We start from the raw sequence: 12,808 nt of genomic DNA, 5'->3' as shown, positions 1-12,808 counted from the left end.
ACGAGACTACTTTTTAAAGATTTTCCCCATGTGGTACCTTAATATCATTTTTGCTTACAATTCTGACATTCTCAGGACTGTTTCAAGACTAACCTATCCAAATAATATTCCTCTGAATAAAACAAAATTAATTTTCCTTGAAATACAAAACTTTTATAAATGGCCGCCACTTACATTTCACAAAGCCAGGTCATACATAAATTGCCTGAGTAACAGAAATAAGGTGGGATGGTGTGACTTTTTCTTCTAGAATTGGTTGTTTTTATTATTAAAACAAGCGATTATTCATATTTTTTTAATAAAATAAATAAAATCATTGCTATTCAACTTTTTGTTCAGCCCAAGACTCCTGTATTTATGAATAATTGGACTTAAATTCAACTAAAATTGATGTTAACAGTGGGGAAAACAGATTTAATAATTATTTAAGTTAATATTGAGGAAATTTCATTAGCATAAAATAACAACAGGGCCATGATGGCCCTGAGGTCGCTCACCTGTATATAGCCCCCCCCCCCCCCCCATAAGAAGATGTTTCATGCTAAACATCTTAGCTCTAGCTCATTGGGCTTTTTAAAAAAAATTTTTTTTAAAGTTTTTACTATACACATAAAGTTAAAAACAATGACACCCCTGGGGCGGGGCCAGTTTTGACCCCAGGGCTTTTATTTGAACAAACTTTGTAGACACTTACTAGAAGATGTTTCATGCTTAAAGATCTAAACACTAGCTATTTGGGTTTTTTCAAAGAAGATTTTAAGTTTTTGCTACATGTATACACATATAAGGAAAATCAATGACCCCCGGGACGGGGCCAATTTTGACCCCAGGGCTTTTATTTGAACAAACTTTGTAGACACTCACTAGAAGATGTTTCATGCTTAATATCTACACTCTAGCTATTTGGGTTTTTTCAAAGAAGATTTTAAGTTTTTGCTATACACATATAAGGAAAATCAATGACCCCCGGGGCAGGGCCAATTTTGACCCCAGGGCTTTTATTTGAACAAATTTGGTAGACACCTATTAGAACATGATTGATGCTAAATATCTTAGCTCTAGCTCTTTGAGTTCTTTAAAAGAAGATTTTTTAAGTTTTTACTATATGCATATAGGGAAAATCAATGACCCCCTGGGGCGGGGCTAATTTTGACCCAAGGGCTTTTATTTGAACAAACTTGGTAGACACCCATAAGAAGATGTTTCATGCTAAACATCTAAGCTCTAGCTCATTGGGCTTTTTAAAAGAAGATTTTTTTAAGTTTTTGCATTACACATATAGTTAAAAACAATGACACCCCTGGGGCGGGCCAGTTTTGACCCCAGGGCTTTTATTTGAACCAACTTTGTAGACACTTACTAGAAGATGTTTCATGCTTAATATCTAAACTCTAGCTATTTGGGCTTTTTCAAAGAAGAGTTTAAGTTTTTGCTATACACATATAAGGAAAATCAATGACCCCCGGGGCGGGGTCAATTTTGACCCCAAGGCTTTTATTTGAACAAACTTTGTAGACACTCACTAGAAGATGTTTCATGCTTAATATCTAAACTCTAGCTATTTGGGTTTTTTCAAAGAAGATTTTTTTAAGTTTTTGCTATACACATATAAGGAAAATCAATGACCCCCGGGGCAGGGCCAATTTTGACCCCAGGCCTTTATTTGAACAAACTTGGTAGACAACTATTAGAACATGTTTGATGCTAAACATCTTAGCTCTAGCTCTTTGAGTTCTTTAAAAGAAGATTTTTAAAGTTTTTACTATATGCATATAAGGAAAATAAATGAACCCCTGGGGCGGGGCCAATTTTGACCCCAGGGCTTTTATTTAAACAAACTTGGTAGACACTCATTAGAACATGTTTCATGCTGAATATCTTAGCTCTAGCTCTTTGAGTTCTTTCAAAGAAGATTTTGTAAGTTTTTACTATATGCATATAGGGAAAATCAATGACCCCCTGGGGCGGGGCCAATTTTGACCCCAGGGATTTTATTTGAACAAACTTGGTAGACACTCACTAGAAGATGTTCCATGCCAAATATCTAAGCTCTAGCTCTTAGGGTTTTTTAAAAGAAGATATTTAAATTTTTTTCTTTCGGTTGCCATGGCAACCAGAGTTCTGCATGGAATTAAATTCTTTGAACAATTTTTAAAGGTGACCACCAAAGGAACATTCCTGTGAAGTTTGGATGAAATTGGCCTAGTGGTTTATGAGGAGATGTCATTTAAAGTAAAAGTTTACGGACGACGGACGGACGCCGGACGAAAAGTGATCACAAAAGCTCACCCTGTCACTTTGTGACAGGTGAGCTAAAAATACACTTTATTGTTTGTTGTGTAAGATGTAATTTTATATCATTGAGGGACTTTTAAATAACAGTGTTCTCACTCGTGAGAATAATGTTTTTACAGATCACTTGATGATATAAAATTTCATCTTACACACTAACAAACAAATATCCTCTATAGATTTGTATTTTTTAAAAATAAAAACATGTCTAGTCACTTCCTTCATTTGCTTCAGGTAAGGTCTCGGACACTTTGTTTCTTGCTTTCCTTCCCCCATTGCGGTCCCACACCCCAGCCAGCCACTTTGAAACCTTTATTTCAATATCATTCCTCGTCGCAGTCTTTGCCGGCAAGTTCCTTTGGACACATTCTATAAAACAAGCATCCTTATCCTTAAAGAATGAAATAAAATGCAGTGAAATGTAGGTATTGAAACCATTCAAAGGTCATAAGTCACCTTGTAGCATTTTGAGCATAAAATTGGAATATAAACTAATTCTAGTATGTTTTAACAAATATAGATGTTTGTGTCCCGGTTTTACATTGCTTTTAACAATATTTCTATGATATCGCTGCAGTCAGTTGTAAGCTGAGATCATCTTATCGGTGTATCAGTAAAGAATGTTAAGGTAAGCAAATAACTTGCTTTACAGGAAGGTGATTTCTGCTTATATTATGCATCACAACACAATGCATGGGATCAAAACCACACAGCATGTAAAATATTCTCTCTTATTAATTTCCATAAAAGCTAATCAAGCATTTTCTTTCATTAAAGCGATACCTGAAGACACAATAACAAGATCTTGGATAATATATCTATTTTGAAGCCTTACTTAAAGACACCACTTTGCAAATTTGTAATATATCACTTACTATACAATACATTCAGTATCTAGAGGCCCCAAAATGTTTTCTTCCCTTTCAGCCCCCTTCATATTGAACATTCTTACCAGTTCATTTGACATGGTTTCTATCATCTAGCGGTCAACAGTTTCCCGCACAACTGCCCCACCAAACATTGAGAGGAACCGCACCTTAAATAAAGCAGAACATAAACTTTTTTTAATGTTAATTTTAACACTACTAATTTTCAAAATTTGTGATGCGCTGCAAGTCACCAAATGACAAATAATTGTCAACTGGACCTCAAATACATGATCTGCCAAGAAAACTGTTTGAATTGACAAATTAAAAGACCTTTCCTCATATATTTACAGCCTAAGTGACTTGTGCCTTTTTGTTTGTCCCCTCCACCGAGTGTAATGGGGCACATTATCATTGTTGTTTTTTAAACACGAGTTTATACAGTATGAACAGAATAATTTTTGATATTATAATAACAGCGCAATTCATGGATTTTGTGGGTACTAGTCATTTTCCTGGTATTTTGAAAGCTGCCAGCATTTTGATTAATGAATCGACTGTCTTGTCTTAATAATCAATGTTGAAAACGAGGCCAACTGCCCATGTCTTGTGCTCATGGCTATTATAGCATATCTAAATAATAAGATAACTGTTTCAATATGAATCAAAAAATTAAAACAAGCCAGTTTTTAATTCTAAAAGTAATGCAGTAAAGTGTTTGTCCACTGTGCAATATTTTCCTACATAAGTATAGCAGAATGATAATACATTATCATCAAGTGCTAACCACAGACCATTATGTTATTTTGCATTTAAGCCAGTGGATATGAGGTACACTTTTTTCAGTTACTAATGGTGCAATAATTACATGACTAACACTATGCTTACCACAGATGACAGCTTTGTCTGATCTCCCAGAAGCTCATCGAATGTTTCCATCTGCTAAGGAGAACGAATAGGGAATGAGATATCTTCAGGAAGCTGCAGCGGTTGGTCATCTGCTGCTGACCTTGACAACAATTGCTACATCATACTCTTAATTTCACGATTCTCCTCCCGCATTGTCTCCAAGACTCAGAGAATCTGTGTAACAGCAGCTTCAAAAAAGGATTCATAATTCTAGGCTTTATACTTTTAGAGCTATGTGAATTACAAATGAAAAAAATCCAGTATTTTGAATTTTTCCTTGGCTTTAACAGTAATTAACGCTAAAATCTCAAAAGGATTGTTGAGTGTGCAAGGTCACAAAATGTGAAAATGATAAGAAATCATGAATTAAACTTAAAATATTTTTGAGCTAGGCATGTCATGGGGTGAAAATAAACATTTTTGACTATTCCAAGGACAGTAACTTTGGATAACAGTTGTGGGGTCAGACAAGAATAGGCGAACATTAATTCACATCATGATAAAGACTAACACAAGTAATCATCAATTTCTTTTGAATTTTTTTTTTAACTAGGGGCGTCATAAGGTGAAACTTTCCATTTTGGCTGTGTCACTCAATCCAGCTTGTTACAACATTTATTGGCTTGTTTTGAGGATAGAACATTTAATAAGTATGTACTGTAATGAATATATTTACAGCTCCGAAGTTTATACTTACTGGGCCCAATAATCTGCCCATGGGAGGGCGTATCAGAAGCACCTTGTATAAGAGAAGCACTTTGCACATCACTGCTGGCCTCTCGCAATGCCTGTGCAGATAAGCAACGCGGCGGTGAAAGCAGCCCGTTGTTGCTTTGTCAATAACTTGTGATGGCCTACTCTCGGTGTCTGTCTCATATTCATCAGTGTCACTATCCGATTCATACAGCCTTTTTGATGGCCTATTGACAATAAAATGAAAATACATTAATAAGTAGTTAAAAAATACATATACATAGTCATTAAGTGAGTTATTGCACCAAGTGACAATATGATTATGACCTGTACACGGCTGACAAACATGTATTAGTCTATGTTTACGTACCGAATTGTTGTGCCGCAATTTTTTCTACCAAGGATTTTTAGCACGAATGCGCTCGTTTCCTGATGGGATTATTTCATGAACAGGAAGGGCTAGAGACTTGGAGTTGGTCTCATTTGGAAGCTTAATACAAATGTGAAATAATGATAAAAGATTTTTTAATTGTCTGGACAATTGTTTTCACAACGGCCTGGGTAGCGAATCCCTTGCTCGTAGGCTCGAATCTAGAGTTTCCAGCCTTCTCTTAACTTATAGTATGTTTTAAAGGGGGTCATAATTTACATTTTTTTTGGTTTTCGAATTTTTTAAGATGAACACAGGTTTAATTATCTATCAGGTCATATTTTTTCTTCTTAGGTCCGATACTCATGCCTGTGCAACAGCTAGAGGGCTTGGTTGGTACTTGGAAAAAATACTTGAATTTGTAAAAATAAGTATTAATTTTGTATTTAATATTTTAAAATGCTTATGAATGAAATGTTGGTACAAAATGGAAGGGACTTCTAAGGCTAGGGGGGACACTGGATTTCAAATGATGGTGTCCCTTTAAAAAGAGATCTCTTAAAATTTAGTCTAGTTAGAAACAATATTTTTAAAATGTTAGTGTCGACTCCGTCACAGTTAAGTAATTCAACAATAACAACTATACACATGCATAGGTCAGCTAAAGTGCCTAAGAGTCAGGGCGTAAATTCTAGAAAATGTCGCAAATTAAACGACTATTGGGAAATTACATGACAAAGGCAAAACCAAAAACTAAACAGCGTTTACAGCTTACCTACACACATAATAAACATGTAAGGATATAATATGAAAAGTCGTTATACGAAATCGTGGTTAAATGCTCGGAATGGAAAAGAAATATTTTTTTTTGTGTACAATTTTACAATTTAACATTTCAATACACAATTTGATTTTAAGCGGCAGCGGAAATCAAGTCTGCACATGCTCGAAATAAATTTTTTCATCAAAAACTGATTTTTATAAATTATTTCTGAATTTATAGTCTAAAAACACATTTTTATATTTAAATAATAAAAATTAAAACCAATATAAAAACTTAACAAATTAATTTCTCGCACCTGCTCAGGCATGCTAATATCTATCGGGTTGCCCAAATGGGACCCATATGGGTCCCTCATGGCTTGTATAAATGTTTAAAATAATGCTACGATTTTATATAAGATAATAATTTATGCCAAGGTGGTCACACTATAGCTCAAAGTAAACGAGTTCTAAAGAAATAAATAAAAGAAAAATCGTTTTTCCTTAAAGTGCTGGAATATTGTACCCATATGGGTCTAATATATAGGCGTACCCAAAATGGACTTGCCAATATTGGATCCATATAGGTCCAATATGGGCATACCCATTAGCTTGCCTAGATATAGCCCATATGGGTCCCATATATGCATGTTTGCTGGGTATGTATTATTCAGTACAGTACCTCCAAAATCTGCATATTCTGCACATATGTCAATAAGTATACACATTGTGACAATAAGAAATATTTAAGGTTAATTGTGGTAAAAACTCTGTGATACCTTCTCACATTTACTTGATATTAATAACCAATACTCGTTACATTAAAAAGCATACTAGTGACACCGGCGAGCAACTCCAAAGCAATACTCGGTAAACTGACATGTTTATTTATTCTCAAAATGCACTGTCATCTGAAATTTTATTGTTGTCAGATTGAACGTTTACCTTGAATTTAACTTTGTTAATAGTCTTGAAATGGGATGAAAGTCCTCGTAATATCGAGCAATATCCGGCGGTAAAGGCTCCCACGTTTACAATTTTGTGTAAACCTTTACATGATTGCTAAGAACCGAATCGATACTGTTTAAACGGTGGTACTTCTATGCACTATACTATGCCATGTATTCGAGTCGCCAAATGATGACTTACTTTCTATACAAGTAAATAATGTTCAGTGCTCATCACGATTTAGGCGGCACACATTTTCTGCATTGTATCCGCATTTCGTTATTTAAAAGATCAAAGAAAAATCAACTTTAACAAAAATGAATTATGTCACAAGCGATTATTGCACGGTGATGGTGTGTGGTCCGGGTTGTAAACACCCATTTTCCATTTTTTACTTTGATAAACCAATAAGTATAGATAAAATCCATGATTACAGGAAATTATTATAGAGATAATTTGTAAGACAATATGGTCATCTCGAATAAACGGTAAAAAATATCATAACCGTTTATGAATGAAAATCGAAACGAATCCGTTTAAAAGTGTAACCGTGGGGGCCTTACCGGCGGTACGGTATTCCTCAGTGGAACTAGTTTTGTTGCTCTATGTTGAATTATCTTTGTTTCATGTGTTCATACCTTTCATTGTTTTACGTTTTCATGTCATAATTTATATACCTTTTCTAATTGAAATTGTTATTGATGAAAGTGTGTGAGGGAAGAATTTACAGTTCATAAATGTTTAAGCTACTGGTTGGGGACCACCAAAACCGGACAACCACCAAACCCGGACGGCCCTGAAAATGCTTAATTTAGTATTTTCTTTGTTCAGTGGTTGTCACTTTTTTTATCAACAATAAATGCATGTTTCTTCTAAAAATAAATAAATAAATTTATTTCAACCACCGTAAATGGTAATATAATTTTAATGGCTATTTCAAGAATGTTGACGTTGAAATTTGGGGGGTCAAGAAAACAATGCCTGACCTCATATACCATCTATAATCATTTGCAGAGTAAACAATAGAATTTCCAAAACTTCAGCATTTGTTTCTGAATCATTGTCTATCATCAGGGCTCATCCTGGGTGGAAATTTTAGGGAGAAGTGACTTCCGCGCGAAAAATAGGGAGAAAGGAAACAACCAATATGCATTAACATGCATGCCTAGACATCCTTTAACTATAATATAATCACAATCTATTTATCAGCTTTCTCTAAATATTTGTTTAATTATGTATTTTCATGTAGATTTATTGATAATAATGTGTAAGAAAAAATAAGATGAATAAACTAATTTATATTATTACTTTCGAATATAAAGATACATTGGATATTGATTAGCAATACCTGCCTATTCTGTTCTGATTACAGAAATTCTTTTATAACTTAGTATGGTGTAGTGCCACATTTATGTGCATATAATTACGCTTATAAAACAATTTTCAAACATCAAAGAATATGTAAAATATGTACTGCAAACATTTGTGCACATCATATTTGATCACTAAAATTATATACATTCATTTCTTATTGAAAAATTTGACTGAGAAATTATAGAAAATAAATTTCTAATTACCTCCCTTTATTTTCATGAAATATTAAACTCATAATATCTTTATAAATAATGCTTTTTGATATTTACAATATTGATAAATCTTAATCTGAGCGTCATATTTATGACCTATATTGAAACAATAAGAACACTTCTTTCCTGACAAATTTTGTTGTTTTATACATTACATGATATACGGCCGATATGTAGCATGACGACCGTGATCGTAGTTTTTCTGGGATGTCGTGCCCACGTGCGTAAGCTGTGTCAAATTTGGCATTTCTACAAAGATAACAAGCCAAACACTCTCATTGTCTACAATATACCAATCGTAAGATTTTTGCGAATTGGCTTTCTTAAATTTTCGCGTAGATGTATCAGAATCAGTAACTTTCTTTTACTGCTAGTTTTGTGCATTTCGTAGCCGTGACGTGAGCGACATCACAATTTTTAATTGATGTTAACGGACTGAAATCATTCAAAATATGATTAAGTGTTTAATCCAGTCGCTGATCATTACTGAAATTGATTATTTTAAATTGACTAACAGTTTTGAGATAGATCTAGCCGTGAAAAACCCATTGCACATCGCCTTTAGTTTTACTCGGGTTAAACGCCGCATGTATATCAATTAGGGAAGATTTGCACGTGTTAAGATGATCGGGAAAAAAAATCTATAATTATCGCCTAATCCCGTATTAAATTCGCAAAACTGTCACACAATTATATCCGTTTCAGGCCGATGCTCTCATTATTTACTGATTAGAGTAGGCGGTCTATCGCTTTGCATACAGGTAGACGGGTGGTATAAAGCGACGCTCTGATTGGATAATGATAATTAGCAGTGGTCATATGGGCGGATATAATCTCTGCTCTTTACATCGCCAAGTAATTACTCCTTGGGAATTAAGATTTTATCGGCGATGTTGACTTCTCTTTGATCAATTGAGAGAGCGAAATGGAAATATACACGGCGAAGTTTTCGCCTGAATCGCCCTTCCGGATGAGCCCTGTATCATGTTAAAAATTAAAACACCCAAGCTGTTATCTGAATTAAATAACATCATGTACATAAATGTCCGGACACATGGTACTGTAGTGTAGACAATTGAGGTAATTTTGATACCTCCTTGTCGAGCCTCAGATATAAGTGTCAATACAATCAGACAAACAAGTTTGTTAGCTAGGGGAAGAACCTAGCTGAACCTTGTCAATTTTTTTGGTCTCTAGGTTAAAACTTATGAAACCTGTACAGAAAAATGTTCAAAAAGTGTCCGCCGTTTATGGTTCCTGACCCTGTTGTATTAATCACAACATCTCATCTTAACAAAGATAATAAAACATACAGATCTTTTCAATTATTTTTAGTATATGTGATCTACCGCTGGATGTTCATCAACTAAACAATCTAAAGTGATTTCTTTTTTGTTGCGGACCGAGTGGACACTTATCATATACCTCTTCGTACACATTGATATGATAAGATAAGTTTTATTTCAAGTCGGCAAGTTTTCAACAGTACAACATAAGCTCTAGGAGCTTTTATAACCGACTGTATATAACATAAAGATCAACAAAGATAAAACAGCTACAATAAAAAAATGATTAGACATGATATATATACATCACATACATAAAATAGACCTTTTTAGATATTTTTATAAAAATGAATCAGATGGTAAAAAACTAAATGATAGTCAGTGTTCCCATTCACGCACAAATGTGAATTCCGTATAATTTACAAAAATCACGCATGAAATTACAACAAGGTGCGTGCATTCACGTATCAAAATTGAAGTAAAACTGCCAAAAAATTATCCGCAAATTCGAAGCACAAATCAATTATCTACTCACAAATCTCTGAAATTGTTTACAAGACCGTAATTTAATCCGAGGTCATAACTTGGGTTTCCCAGCTGTGCTATTTTTAGCTCATGGACTGGTTTATAATTATTAACGACGGCTTCGCACGCTTTGCTCATTCTGGGACAATTTATTTTGTTAATTAGTCAAAATCGCTGTATGAGTATCCGATACTTACAATTTCTTCAAAATAGCCTGATATTTGTGTCAAATAACGAAGTCGAAACTGCATTTCAATCTGCTTGAATAAAAATGGCGTCGTTGAAGAGCCAATCACGTGATTCACTCGCGCATTTATATAATTTCTGCGTACAGTACAAATTTAAACTAAATTGTAATTTTAATTTTCAATACTTTAATACAATTATAAATGTATGACAACCCCTTCTATATTCAATGCATGAATGGATTTTCTAACTTGTAACCGAACATACGGAACTATTTTTTTTGTCAACGAAATTCGGTTTGCAATAAGAAATAGTCCGGTAGATGGGTGGTTATACCTTTGTGTCGATTTACAATCGACACAAAAACAACAGAATTTGATATTTTTATCATCTTATGTTACTGACTACAGTAGTGACACAAACAGAACACAGTACAGTCATGTCACATAACATTTACAAGTCTTGTAAGTCTTGTTTGTATTCAATGAAATCAGTGAAAGAATTTTTTATATTAAATATCTTTCCCCTCTTTTTAATTATGGACAGTGCATAAGATAAGAAAAATTATGCAAAAAATGGTTCACAAAACTTTCGGAAAAATAGTACTTAATCTGAATATAACATGACCTGTGCGTAGGAATAATTTGGTAATTGGCGACCGCGCCGAAGCGCGGCGCTCTTATGGAATGAGATCAGATTTTGTGAAAGGGCGACAGCAACTTCTCGAGCCTTTTAGTCGGTCATAATAAAAGCCGAAAATTCCGATCGGTATGAGGGTGCTTGATTATTAAATAAGAATGAAATGTCGCGATATGTTACAATGAATTTTCGCAATGCAAACATTTACAAATGAAATAACCTTTTCCGTCAATAAATCGCGCTCTTCGGGGTTTTTTATTTATCATTTTGTAGTACACAGTCGGTTATCATGTCATGGTATGTTATTGTTGTACATGTATCCTAGAATGATCAGTTGATGACCTAAATATTCCAAAAACCTATTTATAGATATATCTTTTTATCACTCCTATCGGTAAATGCCGGTCTCTCCCGGTCTATATTGACCAGGATTTACTAGTGACCGGCGAATAGTACCACACGTTTATTGTCCGGTCTCTCCCGGTTTTGGAGTAGATGTTTGATATCGTTACAATTAGAAAAAAACAACAATAGCATGTTTCATTTTATCTATATGAGATAAAAACAATAAATATGTACACGGATTTATATGTAATATAAATCCGTGATATGTACAATAATTGAGAAAAAGGTACATTTTTTATGGTATTAAAATGACATTATCAACTTTGAAACATTTTATTTAATTATTCAATTTGTTATCCGTGTTTAGTAAAGATGCCGAGGAATTATTCAAAGTTACAAATTAGATTTTATGAATTATTCAATTGATCGATAATTTAAAAAATAATAAAGAAAAATACAATGTACATGTACATGGTTTAAGAATAAACAATATTATATATTGAAAGATAAACCATAATTTACTGACTTTTCCCAGTTAAGCTTTGACTTATAATCGTCGGTCAATATGACAATTGAATTCTTAAGATTTATTTTGCAATTTTAATAAAAAAGAGTAGTAAAAACTCAGTATTAAAATAGCACATAAAACACAAAAAAGAATAAAAGCAAACAATATTCATAAAATTTGTATTTTTTTTAAAATTAAAATTAATAGATATTACAATTATTGTATAATAAACAATTATGCTCAACATGATCAACATGGTAATATAACCAGTGTCATATTTTTACTAACTTAAAGTGTGAACAGATACCTTAAGGGGTCTTCGCTAATAGCGATAACATGTACATAATAAGGGACAAATGTGTGGTACGTGTTGATCATGCGTTACACATATGGATTATAAATGATTGCATACATGTATATCCGTTGCTATTAATAACCACGATCATAAAGAAATAACAAGTAATATTCTAATCTCTAGCATGCCAATCAAAGTTCATAATGAACAATGTCTTTCGTCCGCTCATTCATAAGTGGTATACATTTCTGGTAGTTTATAAGAATATCTTGTCATCATATGTGTAGTAGTTCATCTTCACTTGCTGCATTTCTTGCTTGGACGCCCTTTGATGCTTTGCATCAATGCTTTTCTTGTAAGGTATCTGTACTGAGCGCATTTTTGCGCGCTGCATTGCAGCAACATTTGTACTTGTAATAACAGTGCAGACTGTGTACTGTTAACAGGCTGATCTAAACTTTAACCTGAATATCCCCAAAATTGGTGGACAGTTTCATAACTGGATTCTGGAAAAGTGCATTAGAGAATTTCAGCAGGTTATTGCATAATTATATGAAAGTAAAAAAGAAAATGCCAGCGCAAACTTGTTGTAACCACT

General features: G+C 33.7%; 1 long non-coding RNA gene across 1 annotated transcript; it reads right to left on the bottom strand.

Annotated features, from left to right (window-relative positions):
* Window positions 1-333: 333 nt before the first annotated feature.
* Window positions 334-7,905, bottom strand: LOC132738059 (uncharacterized). Its single transcript, XR_009626814.1, has 4 exons — window positions 4,765-7,905; window positions 4,047-4,255; window positions 3,168-3,328; window positions 334-2,661 (listed from the first exon to the last, which is right to left on the bottom strand). It is a non-coding gene; the product is annotated as an uncharacterized LOC132738059 (long non-coding RNA).
* Between the last annotated feature and the right edge of the window lie 4,903 nt (window positions 7,906-12,808).

This window comes from Ruditapes philippinarum, unplaced genomic scaffold (assembly GCF_026571515.1).
Source record: "Ruditapes philippinarum isolate M1 unplaced genomic scaffold, ASM2657151v2 ctg10401_1_1_1_1, whole genome shotgun sequence".
NCBI classification, from domain to species: Eukaryota; Metazoa; Mollusca; class Bivalvia; order Venerida; family Veneridae; genus Ruditapes; species Ruditapes philippinarum.
This window is presented reverse-complemented; position numbering and strand designations above follow the sequence as displayed.